Source organism: Aedes albopictus, chromosome 1 (genome assembly GCF_035046485.1).
Source record: "Aedes albopictus strain Foshan chromosome 1, AalbF5, whole genome shotgun sequence".
Lineage (NCBI taxonomy): Eukaryota > Metazoa > Arthropoda > Insecta > Diptera > Culicidae > Aedes > Aedes albopictus.
In genome coordinates, this window is record NC_085136.1 from 81,553,742 (window position 1) to 81,567,445 (window position 13,704).

The window sequence follows — 13,704 nt, forward strand, 5'->3', positions numbered from 1 at the left end:
GCGAGAAAGGTGCCATCACCGCTAGGCGGATTAAATAGGGGGTTTTTAGATAAACTATGGGATTTCACCCTGTTCAACAGCTTTCGATGTTGCATAAAACTTCTCCAGTGAGATTAAATTATCTGAAAGCTTTGCGTGCAAGTAATTGAGGGATCCGCTGAAAGCACATTATTTTCTCTGTGATAATCGTGCGAAAGCTTTCGCATGCATCAGGCTGCGTAGTGTTACCAAGGAATGTTCGAATCAATGAACGACATCGCTCGGGATGCTCACTTTGTCATAGAAGTTTCAGTTTTATTTAGCTACCGATCTTAGCCAAGGTCCTAAGAGTGTCTGTATATTTTTTAGTTTTTTTTTGTTTTTGGTTTTTGCTGTAATTTATCTAACTTTTACAACTGCGATTCGGTGTGTTTGTGTGTGATTACTGTCATCTAAAGTGTGTTTTTTACGTTCCATTCTTCTTGTGTATATTTTCACGGTGACGTTTTATTTTTTGCTTGAATTGTCCGATCTATTTCTGTGTGGTGATCACTAACATTTACTATTTTTCTCATTTTCTTTTTTGTTTGCTTTGGAATGAAAGTGCACATATCGGTATAGTTTTGTTTGTCTGTTTTTGTTTTTTTTTTGCAATTTTATGCTTGCTTTTTGCTTTGAACAGTTTCTATTATCCGGTTTTTGCTCCATTTGCGTAATGTTTTGCGTTAAAAGTGTTGTGTGTTTATTCTAGTATTGCAACAATTCTTCGATCGATGAACCAACAATGAAACGGTCAACATATAAGATTCGTGCGTGTTTTGTTTTTCTTGACGTTATGATTCGGTTGTTATGTGTGTGATTGAGATGATTTGAGTGCATCTTGTAGCATCAAGAATTGCTTTCGAGAGCTTCGTGAAAATGGAAACTAGAATGTTTGGGGAAATCGTAGATGATTTCCTCGGGGGAAAAGTACAATGGCTCGAAAAAGTCTGGCAACACTGTAGATTGCTATTCAAGTAAATATATATGCGTTATATACGTTTGTTTACTTCAACATTTGTATTTTAAAACACGTGATTCAAATTGGAATTAACGATGGCTTCGACGTTTGAATTATCTGATTTTGCTTGCCACGAGCAATAAAAATAAACAACACACACAAACTCTGTTCTCTTTTTGAGGGTTTTTTGAAATATATATTCAATCTTAAAAATATACTTACGGTTAAGTTATGAGATACACTTAAATGATTTAACTTTAGCTTTTCCTTCATTTGCATCAGCAATTAGTTTTATAATTCCATCATAAGTATTAAATTAACATTTTTGTTTTATTTTTATAAAAAGTTAGTTATCACAGAAGTCGTGTATTTTCATAAATGTTTTTTTTGTCGGTTTGTTCAGTTTCCTCCATGATCGAGAGAAGATACTCGTTTTTGTTTTGCTTTTAGTTTGGTGATTAGTACATCGTTTTGGTCCAATGTTAATCAACACATTTTGTTCGTTTTTGTAATCTGAATTTTAAACTTGACGGAGGAATTTGATGGTAGGTAACGATTGATAACAGACAAACATGTGTGTGTGTGAGCTCATCAGAAAATCCGAATGAATCATTTGAACTGGATCGTTCGAAACATTAGGAATTTCTTAGATCATTACATCCATTTGTCTGCAACCAACCTCCAAAGCAGTAAGCGAGCTTGATAAAACTGTTTAACATGGGCAATCAACGGTATGTATATATTTCAACAACTATTCAGCTTATATTTTCCGGTTCAAACGAGAAGAGAAAGACTCAGGTCAGGATGGAATTAGACAGTGACATTGTGCATACTCATAATGGTTTGGCACGGAAAAATAGTAAGGCCGCGAGCACTAAACGGTGTTTGCATTTGGAATGCGCGAATTAATATAAGTTTTACCTAACGAACGACAATAGATAGAAAGACCCGTATGAGTTTTTAAGGTATTAGTTTTTGCTCCAGATCGAGCGATAGCGATTAACTTCCGGATTGTTTTGGGTATTTGGATTGGAAAAGCCTGGCAGAACAATCGCATGGTTTAACGTATTGGGGGGAAAAAGCAAGCTCTTTTTGATTTCGTGTGGAATCGACATTGAGATCGTGCTTAGAATTAACAAAGAGTGAATTTATTTTTGACTGCGGTGGTGGATCGTTTGGTGGTTGGATTCTTAAATGCTTTTTCTTTGCAAGGTTGTTTTCTAAATCGCTACGATTTCTTTTGCCTCTTTGTAATGCAGGTATGATTTTTACTGTGAAGATTTTTTTTCTGATGCTGGCAGCACTGGTTGATGTTTGTGTCAAAATATTTGAAGGATTTTTAATCATATGCTCAGGAGCTTTCTCTGGAAATTCATTCGAAAATCCAAGAACTATTGTTTTTTCCAAAGATTCTTTTACTGTGGTTTTTGCCTTTCTCGTACACCAAAGTGTACTGAAAGGCTACATATATGTTCACTCAAAATCAAATTTTCGATAGAAGGCTCAGAAAGTCGAGTCACATATACCAATCAACTCAGTTCGACGAATGGAGATGATGTCTGTATGTGTGTATGTTTGTGTGTATGTATGTATGTCTGTGCGCAAAAAAAGTTCACTCACTTTTAAGGCACTTTCCATTGGCCGATTTTTCGGATTATGGCTCGAATCGAACCGGAATTTTGCCACGTTGTTTACTATTGAAAATGGTGCGGATCGGTCATGGCGTTCGGAAGTTCTGGCCATTTTAGTGATTTAGACCAGCACCGGTGCACCGGTCATATATAAAACTGGACCAAATTCTATCATGCGACACATCAAATTGAGCCAAAACTTTAGCATGGTTGCCGATTTTCATGCGGGAATCATCAATGGAAACCTAAAATCACTATGTCGGCCAAAAAATTCAAGATGGCGACCTAAAATCCAAGATGGCGTCCCACATTTAAAAGAGGCGGCGACTGCATTAAGGAGCTTAAGGCTCTGAAACCATGCAATATGGGTTTATTTGGTATAGAGAAGATGATGATGATGAACCTGGGCTTGTTAGTGTAGAAGATGTCTGGAGTCCAGAAATGGTGATCAGAATATCCAAGACGGTGGCCCAAAAATCCAAGATGGCGACTCACAATTCAAGATGACAGCTGTTTTAAGGAGTTTAAGGATCTAAAACCATGCAATATCGGTATAATTGGTATGGGTAAGATGTCCGGAGTTCGAAAATGGGAACCAGAATATTCAAGATGACGGTCAAAAATCCAAGATGGAGTTTAGGCTCCTAAGCCATGGAATATGGGTATATTTGGTATACAGATGTCGGGAGTCCAAAACTTGCGACTAGAATATAAAAGATGGTGGCCAAAAATCCAAGATGGTGACTCAAAGTTCAAGATGGCGATTGTTTTAAGGAGTTTTAGGCTCTTAAACCATACAATATGAGTATATTTGGTATAAAGAAGATGTCCGGAGTCCAAAAATTGCGTCCTTAACCATATGCAAGATTGCAGCCCAAAATCCAAGATGGTGGCCCAGTGTTCAATATGACAGCTGTTCAAGGGTGTATTAGGTTCTAAAACCATGCTAAATGCATTCTAAGGTTCTAAAACAATTCTTAAACTCGTGTCGAGAATCCTTTGGAGGTTTCTTCGTTTCATTCAGGGATATTTCACAGGATGCCTTCTGTGATTCTTATAGAGTTATTTAAGGGATTTGTTCCGAGATATGTTACCTGAGGAATATCCTTCCATGATACCTTCAGGAATTCCTCACCGGTTTTTTTCAGTAGCTTTTCTCGAGATAGCTTCAGGAGTTCCTCCCGGGATTCCCTTCAGGATTATTACAAGGGTTCATTGTAATTTCTTCAGGGATTTCCCTGGAATTACTCCCGGAATTCCTTAAGGCGTTCTTCCCGGGAAATGTTCAGAAAATAATACCGGGATTTCATATGAGATTCCTACTGCAATTTCGTCATGAGATTACTTAATAATTAAGAAATTCCTCCCATTATTCCTTCGAGCATCTCTCCAGGGATTCCTCCAGTGATTTCTCCAAAACAACATCAGAGATTCTTCTTGGGATTTTTTGAGAAATTCTTCGCGGAATTTGGCATGCATTCCTTCCGAGATAATTTCAAGGATTCCTTACGAGATTTCTTCGGAAATTCACTTCAGGATTGATATATCAATTCCTCCTAGTATTCCATGATGAATTTATTCCGGAAGTTCCGAAATTCCGGAAGATAATGATTCCTCAGGGGTTGCCTCCCAGTGTTCCTTCAGAAATTCCTCACAAGATTCGTATGGAAGATCTTGTTGGGGTTTCTTCACAAATTCCTTCCAGGAATTCATGCCCTAGTTTATTTCAGGGATTTCTCTTTGGAATTGTTTTGTAATTGATCAGAGTTTGTTTCCAGATTAACCTCGGAATTCCCCAAGCAATTCCTTCCGGGAATGTTTCCATGATTCCTTCAGTGATTTCTCACGGCATTCCTTGAGGGATTCTTAACCAGATTAGTCCGTGAAACTCATGTTGGTGTTCCTTCACAAATTCTTTTCAAGATTGCTATGATATATTCAGGAACTCCTCAGAGATTATTTTACGGGATGCTGTCAGAATCTCATCTAGGAATTTCTACAGAAACTCCTCCCAGGACTCCTTCAGGGGTTCCTTTGGGATTCCTCTCGTGATTCTTTCAGAAATTTTTCGTGAGCTTCCTCGAGAGATTTCCTCCCATGACTTTTCAGGGATTCCTCCCAAAATTCTATCAGGGATTCCGCTGGGGATTCCTCAAGAGCTTTTTTCGGAAACTCAAATCGGGATTCATCCAGAAATGCATTCCAGGGTTCCTTCAGAAACTCCTCTCGGAACTCCATCACGGATTTCACTGTGATTCCTCCTGGGATTTCTTTAGGGTTTCTTCACACGCACCCTTCGGAAGTAAATGACGGGCTTCACAAATTCCTCCCGGGTTTCATTCAGTGATTTCTTCCGGGATTCCTTGAGGAATTCTTAACCAGATTCGTTGGAAACTCGTGTTGGAGTTCCTTTACAAATTCTTCTCAAGATTCCTAGGATATGCTCAGGAAAAACTCAGGGATTCTTTCCGGGATGCTGTCAGAATCTCACCTTGGAATTTCTCCAGAAACTCCTCTCAGAACTCCTTCAGGGGTTTCTTTGGGATTCCACTCGGAATTGTTTTAGAAATTTCTCACGAGCTTCCTTCGGAAATTCAGTACAGAATTTCTCCCGGGATTTTTTCCGGGATTTCACCTAGGATATGCTCAGGATTCTTTCCGGGATGTCTTGAAGAACTCCTCCAGGAATTTCTTCAGGATTTCCTCCCATGATTCTTACAGGGATTCCTCCCAGTATTCCATCAGAGATTCCGCTGGGATTCCTTCCAAGTTTCCATCAGGGACTCTTCACGGATTTTCGTCGGAAACTTCTCTCGGAACTCCATCACGGATTTCACTGTGATTCTTCCCGGGATTTCTTTAGGGTTTCTTCACAAGCATCCTTCGGAAGCTAGTGTCGGGATTCCTTCACAACTTCCTCCTGGGTTCCATTCAGTGATTTCTTCCAAGATTCTTTGAGGAATTCTTAACCAGATTCTTCTGTGAAACTCATGTTGGTGTTCCTTCACAAATTCCTCCCAAGATTCCTAAGATATACTCAGGAAAAACTCAGGGATTCTTTCCGAGATGCTGTCAGAATCTCACCTTGGAATTTCTCCAGAAACGCCTCCCAGGACTCCTTCAGGGGTTCCATTGGGAGTCCTCTCAGAATTGTTTTAGAAATTTCTCACGAATTTCTTCACAAATTTCTCCCGGGATTTCTCCCGGGATTTCACCTGAGCCCGGAATATGTTCAGGATTCTTTCCGGGATGCCTTGAAGAACTCCTCCAAGGATTTCTTCAGGATTTCCTCCCATGATTCTTACAGGGATTGCTCCCAGAATTGCATCAGCTATTCCGCTGGGATTCCTTCCCAGTTTCCATCAGGGACTCTTCACGGGATTTCTTCAGAAACTTCTCTCGGAATTCTATCACGGACTTCACTGTGATTCCTCCCGGGATTTCTTTAGGGTTTCTTCACAAGCATCCTTCGGAAATAAGTGACGGGATTGCTTCATAAGTTCCTCCCGACATTCCTTCCAAGATTTCTCCCGGGATTGCACATATGCTTTCCTTTCAGGAATGTCAGGGATTGGGGGTTCTGCCGGAAAATGTGCAAGAATTCCTGAGGGATTCTTTCGGGATGCCTTCTGGGATTTCTTTAAGAATATGTTTAATTATTCTTCTCGAGGATTACTTCCGGAATTCCATCAGGGATTCCACTGGGATTCTTCCTGGAAATTTTTTAATCAAAACATCGTTCGCAAGAACTTCCCAGTAGAACTGCAAAAGAAATGCCCAGAAAACTTCCAGAGAAATCTCTGGTGGAGGAACACAGAAACACAGGAACTCCTAGTGTAATTTCTCGGAGAACCTCCTAGAGGAAATTGTTGAAGAAAGTTCAGTCAGAGTACCAGTGGAACTTTCAGAGGAATGCCCAGTAGAGCTCCCAGATAAATTCCCGGGGGAGCTCTTCGCGGAATCACCGGAGGAATTCTCAGTGGAATTCCCTCAGGGACTCAAAAAGGAATTCTCGGAATTCCTGGAGGGATGTGAGTCGGAACTCTCGGAAAAAAACCATGGCAAACCCTCTAGGCGAACTTTCAAAGTAACTCTTGAAGTTATTTCCGGAACTCCTAAAAAACTTCCCGGAGCAAATCCTTGACGAATTTCCAGAGTAACTCCCGGAAAAAAATCCAAAGGAACTCCTGGAGGGATTTCCGAAGGAATTCCCAGAGTAATTTTAGTATATAATACTATAGAAATTCCCGAAGGAAGTTGTAGAAAAATTCTCAGAAAAAAATCTTAGAAAAATTTCCACAGGAGGAAACTTTCGGAAACACTCCTGTAAAAATATCCTAAGCAAACGCTTGAAAAAATCCGGATGGACAATACCTGTAAGAATTTCCGGAGGAACTCCTGGAGGTATTCCCGGTTTAGTTTATGGAGCAATTCCCGGAAAAACTCCTGCAGCATTTCCCGAAGGAACTCCTGGAGGATCTTCTGGTGGCATTTCCTAAGGATCTCCTGGAGGATCTCCCGGGGAGACTGCTGAGGCATTTCTCGGGGTAGTTCCCAGAGGAGCTTCTGGGGGGATTCCTAAAAAAAACTCTTGGAGCTTCTTGAGAAATTTATGGTGTAACTCATTGCGGATTTTTTGGTGAACTCCTAGAACAATTTTTGGAAGAACTCCTAGAGCAATTCCCGAAGGATCTTCTGACAAACTCCCTATGGAGGTCCTGCAGCGATTCGTGGAGGAAATCATGGAGCATGCCCGGAGGAACTCCTGGAGCAATTCCCGGTTGGAATCCTGGAGCAATTCCTGCTAAAACTCCCGGAGGAATTTTCCTAGGATCTTCTGGTGGAATTCCCGGAGAAACTCTTGGAGCATTTCCCGAAGGATCTTCTGTAGGATATTTCTATGGAACTCCTGAAGGATTACCCGAGGAAACTGCTGGAGCGATTCCCGAAAGAATTCCCGGAGCATATCCTGGAGGAACCCCTAGAGAGCGATTCCGGAAGGAACTTGAGCGCAACAATTTTCAGAAGTACCTCTAGAGCAACTTATGATGGACCTCCTGACAGAGTGCCCGGAAAACTACTGGAACAATTTGCGGAAGAACTCCTGGAGCAATTCCCGGAGGAACTCCTGGACAAATTCTCCATGGAAGTCCTGGAGCATGCCCAGAGGTACTCCTGGAGAGTTTCACGGAGGAATTCCTGGAACAATTCTCGATGGAACTCCTGGAGGAATTTCACGAGCATTTCCTGGAGGAATTCCCCAAGGAACTCCTGTAGGAATTTTCTAACGGTCTTCTGGTTGAATACTTGGTGACCTCCTGGAACAATTTCCGGAAGAACTCCTGGAGCAATTCTCGAAAGAACTCCTTGACAAATTCTCTATGGAATTCTTGGAGCGATTCGTGGAGCAATTGATGGAGCATGACCAGAGGAACTCCTGGAGGAATTTTCTAATTCCATTTTTTGGAGCAGAACTTTTGGAGCAGTTCCCAGTAAGAACTCCTAGAGGATTTCCTGGAGAAATTCACATTGGAACTCTTGAAGCAATTCCTAGTGGAACGCCAGAAGGAATTCCCTGAGGAACAGCTATAGGTTTTGCCGGAGGAGTTTTTCGGGCAATTCCCGGAGGAACTCCTGAAGGATATCCCGAGAGAACTCCGGTGGAACTTCTGAAGGATTTCCTCAAAGTATTCCCAGAAGAACATTTTGAGCAATTTCCCGGAATTCCCGGAAGAACTCCTGGAGCAATTCCTGGTGAGCTCCTGGAACAATTGCCGGAAGAGCTTCTGGAGCAATCCCCGGAGGAACTCCTGGACAAATTCCCTACGGAAGTCCTGGAGCATGCCCGGAGGAACTCCTGGAGAATTTCACGGAGGAACTCCTGGAGAATTTCACGGAGGAACTCCTGAAGCAATTCTCGGTGGAACTTCTGGTGGAATTTCCGGAGAAACCCCTGAAGGAATACCCAAAGGAACTCCTGTAAGAATTATTCAAGGATCTTCTGGTGGAATTCCCGGAGGAACTCCTGGAGCAATTCCCGGTGAACTCCTGGAACAATTTCCGAAAGTGCTTCTGGAGCAATTCCCGGAGGAACTGCTGGACAAATTCCCTACGGAAGTCCTGGAGCATGCCCGGAGGAACACCTGGATAATTTCACGGAGGAACTCCTGGAGCAATTCTCGGTGGAACTCCTGGAGGAATTCCCCTAGGAACCCCTGGAGGAATTTTTCAAGGATCTTCTGGTGGAATTCTCGGTGGAACTCCTGGAGCAATTCCCAGAGGAACTCCTAGAGCAATTTCCAGAAGAACTTCTGGAGCAATTCCCGAAGGAACTCCAGTACAAATTCCCTATGGAAAGCCTGGAGCATGCCCGGAGGAACTCCTGGATAATTTCACGGTGGAACTCCTGGAGCAATTCTCGGTGGAACTTCTTGTGGAATTCCTGGAGAAACCCCTGGAGGAATTGCCCAAGGAACTCCTGTAGGAATTATTCAAGGATCTTCTGGTGGAATTCCCGGAGGAACTCCTGGAGCAATTCCTGGTGAACCCCTGGAACAATTTCCGGAAGAACTTCTGGAGCAATTCCCGGAGGAACTCCAGGACAAATTCCCTACGGAAGTGCTGGAGCATGCCCGGAGGAACTCCTGGATAATTTCACGGAGGAACTCCTGGAGCAATTCTCGGTGGAACTCCTGGTGGAATTCCCGAGGAACCCCTGGAGGAATTCTCCGAGGAACTACTGTAGGAATTCTTCAAGGACCTTCTAGTAGAATTCCTGGAGAACTCCTGGACAAATTTTCTATGGAAGTCCTGGAGCATGCCCGGAGGATCTGCTGGAGGAATTCCACGAGGAATCCCTGGAGGAATTCCACGAGGAATCCCTGGAGGAATTCCCCGAGGAACTCCTGTAGGAATTTTCCAAGGATCTTCTGATGGAATTCCAGGAGGAACTCCTGGAGCAATTTCCGGTGAACTCCTGGAACTATTTCCAGAAGAACTTCTGGAGCAATTCCCGGAGGAACTCCTGGAACAATTTCCGGAAGATTTTCTAGAGCAATTCCCGGAGAAAATCTTGGACAAATATTCTACGGAAGTGCTGGAGCATGCCCGGAGAAATTCCTGCATAATTTCACGGAAGAACTCCTGGAACAATTCTCGGTGGAACTCCTGGAGGAATTCCCCGGGGAAACCCTGGAGGAATTCCCCGAGGAACTCCTGTAGGAATTTTTCAAGGATCTTCTGGTGGAATTCCTGGAGGAACTCCTGGAGCAATTTCCGGTGAACTCCTGGAACAATTTCCAAAAGAACTTCTGGAGCAATTCCCGGACGAACTCCTGGACAAATTCCCTACGGAAGTCGTCCCCAGTAGCACACATGTTGTATATTAGTTGGTATGACTCCTATACGACCAAATCTCGTCATATAGGAGTCACATAAACTCGAGTAGAACAAATGTGCTACTAGGGGTGGAGCATGCCCGGAAGAACTTCTGGATAATTTCACGGAGGAACTCCTGGAGCAATTCTCGGTGGAGCTCCTGGAGGAATTCCCCGAGGAACCCCTGGAGGAATTCCCCAAGGAACCTCTGGAGGAATACCCCGAGGAACTCTTGTAGAAATTTTTCGAAGATCTTCTGGTGGAATTGCCGGAGGAACTGCTGGAGCAATTCCTCGTGAGCTCCTGGAACAATATCCGGAAGAACTCCTGGAGGAATTCCCGGAGAAACCCCTGGAGGAATTTCCTAAGGAATTGCTGTTGGAATTGATCAAGGATCTTCTGGTGGAATTCCCGGAGGAACTCCTGGAGCGATTCCCGGTGGACTCCTGGAACAATTTCCGGAAGAACTTCTGGAGCAATGCCCGGAGGAACTCCTGGACAAATTCCCTACGGAAGTCGTGGAGCATGCCCGGAGGGACTCCTAGAGAATTTCACGGAGGAACTCCTGGAACAATTCTCGGTGGAACTCCTGGTGGAATTCCCGGAGAAACCCCTGGAGGAATTCCCCGAGGAACTCCTGTAGGAATTATTCAAGAAAATTCTGGTGGAATTCCCGGAGGAGCTCCTGGAGCAATTCCCGGTGAACTCCTGGAACAATTTCCGGAAGAACTTCTTGAGCAATTCCCGGAGAAACTGCTGGACAAATTCCCTACGGAAGTCGTGGAACATGCCCGGAGGAACTCTTGGAGAATCTCACGGAGGAACTCCTGGAGCAATTCTCGGTGGAACTCCTGGAGGAATTCCTCAAGGAACCCCTGGAGGAATTCCCTGAGGAGCTCCTGTAGGATTTTTTTAAGGAACTTCTGGTGGAATTCCCGGAGGAACTCCTGGAGCAATTTCCGGTGAACTCCTGGAACGATTTCCAGAAGAACTTCTGTAACAATTCCTGGAAGAACTCCTGGACAAATTCCCTACGGAAGTCCTGGAGCATGCCCGGAGGAGCTCCTGGAGAATTTCACGGAGGAACTCCTGGAGCAACTCTCGGTGGAACTCCTGGTGGAATTCCCGGAGAAATCCCTGGAGGAATTCCCCGAGGAACTCCTGTAGGAATTTTACAAGGATCTTCTGGTGGAATTCCCGGAGGAACTCCTGGAGCAATTCCCGGTGAACTCCTGGAACAATTTCCAGAAGAACTTCTGGAGCAATACCCGGAGGAACTCCTGCACAAATTCCCTACGGAAGTCCTGGAGCATGCCCGAAGGAACTCCTGGATAATTTCACGGAAGAACTCCTGGGGCAATTCTCGGTGGAACTCCTGGAAGAAGTCCCCAAGGAACCCCTCGAGGAATACCCCGATGAACCCCTGTAGAAATCTTTCGAGGATCTTCTGGTGGAATTCCCGCAGGAAATCCTAGAGCAATTGCTGATGAGCTCCTGGAACAATTTCCGGAAGAACTTCTGGAGCAATACCAGGAGGAACTCCTGGACAAATGCCCTACGGAAGTCCTGGAACATGCCCGGAGGAACCCCTGGAGGAATTCACCAAGAAACTCCTGTAGGATTTTTTCAAGGATCTTCTGGTGGAATTCTCGGAGGAACTTTTGGAGCAATTCCCGGTGAACTCCTCGATCAATTTCTGGAAGAACTTCTGGAGCAATACCCGGAGGAACTCCTGGACAAATGCCCTACGGAAGTCCTGGAACATGCCCGGAGGAACCCCTGGAGGAATTCACCAAGAAACTTCTGTAGGATTTTTTCAAGGATCTTCTGTTGGAATTCTCGGAGGAACTTCTGGAGCAATTCCCGGTGAACTCTTCGAACAATTTCTGGAAGAACTTCTGGAGCATGCCCGGAGGAACTCCTGGAGAATTTCACGGAGGAACTCCTGGAGCAATTCTCGGTGGAACTCCTGGAGGAATTCCCCGAGGAACCCCTGCGGGAATTCCTCGAGGAACTCCTGTAGGAATTATTCAAGGAACTTCTGGTAGAATTCCCGGAGGAACTCCTGGAAAAATTTACATGGGAACGCTGAAGCCATTCTCGAACGCCTGGAGGAATACCCCGAGGAAATTCTGAAGCATATCCCGAAGGAACTCCCGGTGGAACGTCTATAAGATTTGTTGTAAGAATTCCCCGAAGAACATCTTGAGCAATTCTCCGAAGGACACCTGGAGGACACCTGGAGGAATTTCCTGAGAAACTCCCTGAATATTTCCCGCAGGAATTTCTGAAGCCATTCCTGGACAAAGGTTCCAGAGAAACACCTGGAGTAATTCCCGGAAGAACTCTTGAAGCAATTCTTGGAGAAATTTTTGGTGGAACTTCAGGAGGATCCTCTGATGGAATTCCTGGAGGGACTCCATCCAGAGTTTTTTCAGGTATTTCCTAATAAATGACCCTTTAAAGGGCAATACCATGGACTTCTTCAATTCAATGCAATTTATGCAAAGAGATAGGTAGGCAGGAGGACAGAACTTATGCCATCTTTGGACAGGTCCACCATAACCTTAAACGTTGTATAGAACTGCTAAATACACACTGGTTAGTGGTTAGGTATATTGATTTGACCATTAACTGACTTAGAACACCCATCAACCAGTACTGCAGCTCTTTACACATATATGTACCTTGCCAATAAACATTCTGTGTTGGTCAGATTGCAGATGAAGATGAGCAATTCTATCCGAATTCTAATCGATGAATAACCTACATTTCAAAACTGTGCTTTCTACAACGCAACTGATCAAAGCTCGTCTACAACAGCAATGTCTACTACATACTCGCTTTGCAAGGGCTTCCTCATGATGAGTATTTCCGGTGACTAGATTCGCTGATTTTTCAATTTGAGATTAATGCCCTTTTCGTGTTCTTAAAAAAAATCAGTCTCAATTCGGGTGATCTAGCAAATTTACAACGGTTTTTTGTTTTCTAGCGCTTGTTTTTACATGCGTTTGCTTCTTGCTTTTTTGTTCAACGTTTTTTTTTTTGGTCAAATTTCTCTTGTTTTCTGAACACTACTGCTTTCAGTTCTTTGCTGAATTGTACTTGCATTTCGCTTACTATTTACAACTTGTTCTAATTTTGTTTTGTTCGTTTCGTGTATTCGGAAAAGAATCCTTTTAACGATCCGTTAGATTTGTTCTGTTTAGGTGCAGCGCAGGGCTGGGATGATCCATTTGGACTGCGAAAACTGAACACATTCAAATGCAGCGAACGATTTCGCTTTCCGGAATGCTTTATCGTCTTTGATGTCGTCGTGAAATTGGACCGTACGAACGTCAGTGTTTTTTTTTGTGGTAGTGTGTAAAGAGAGTTACAAAAACATAGATGCGCTCAGCGATTGTTAGGGATGAGTTAATGCTTCACTTATGGATTGTTAGGATTTTTTGTTAAGATTTTTTTTAGAAAAAGTTGTCCTAAGTATTGCTGTAGAATTTGCTTGCTTTTAGGTTTTTCTTCTTTCTACTTGATTCCAGTATTGATTCGCGATGACTATTTTCTTCCACGTCAATCACGATTTATGAAGAAGGCTAGGCTTTTGCTTCTGTGTTTTAAAACAATGGTCTGTGGGTGCCAGATGGGAACTGTATTTACAATTTGCACATTTAAAACACATTTTATTAACTATGATCACCAATTAACACATACAATTTTGTG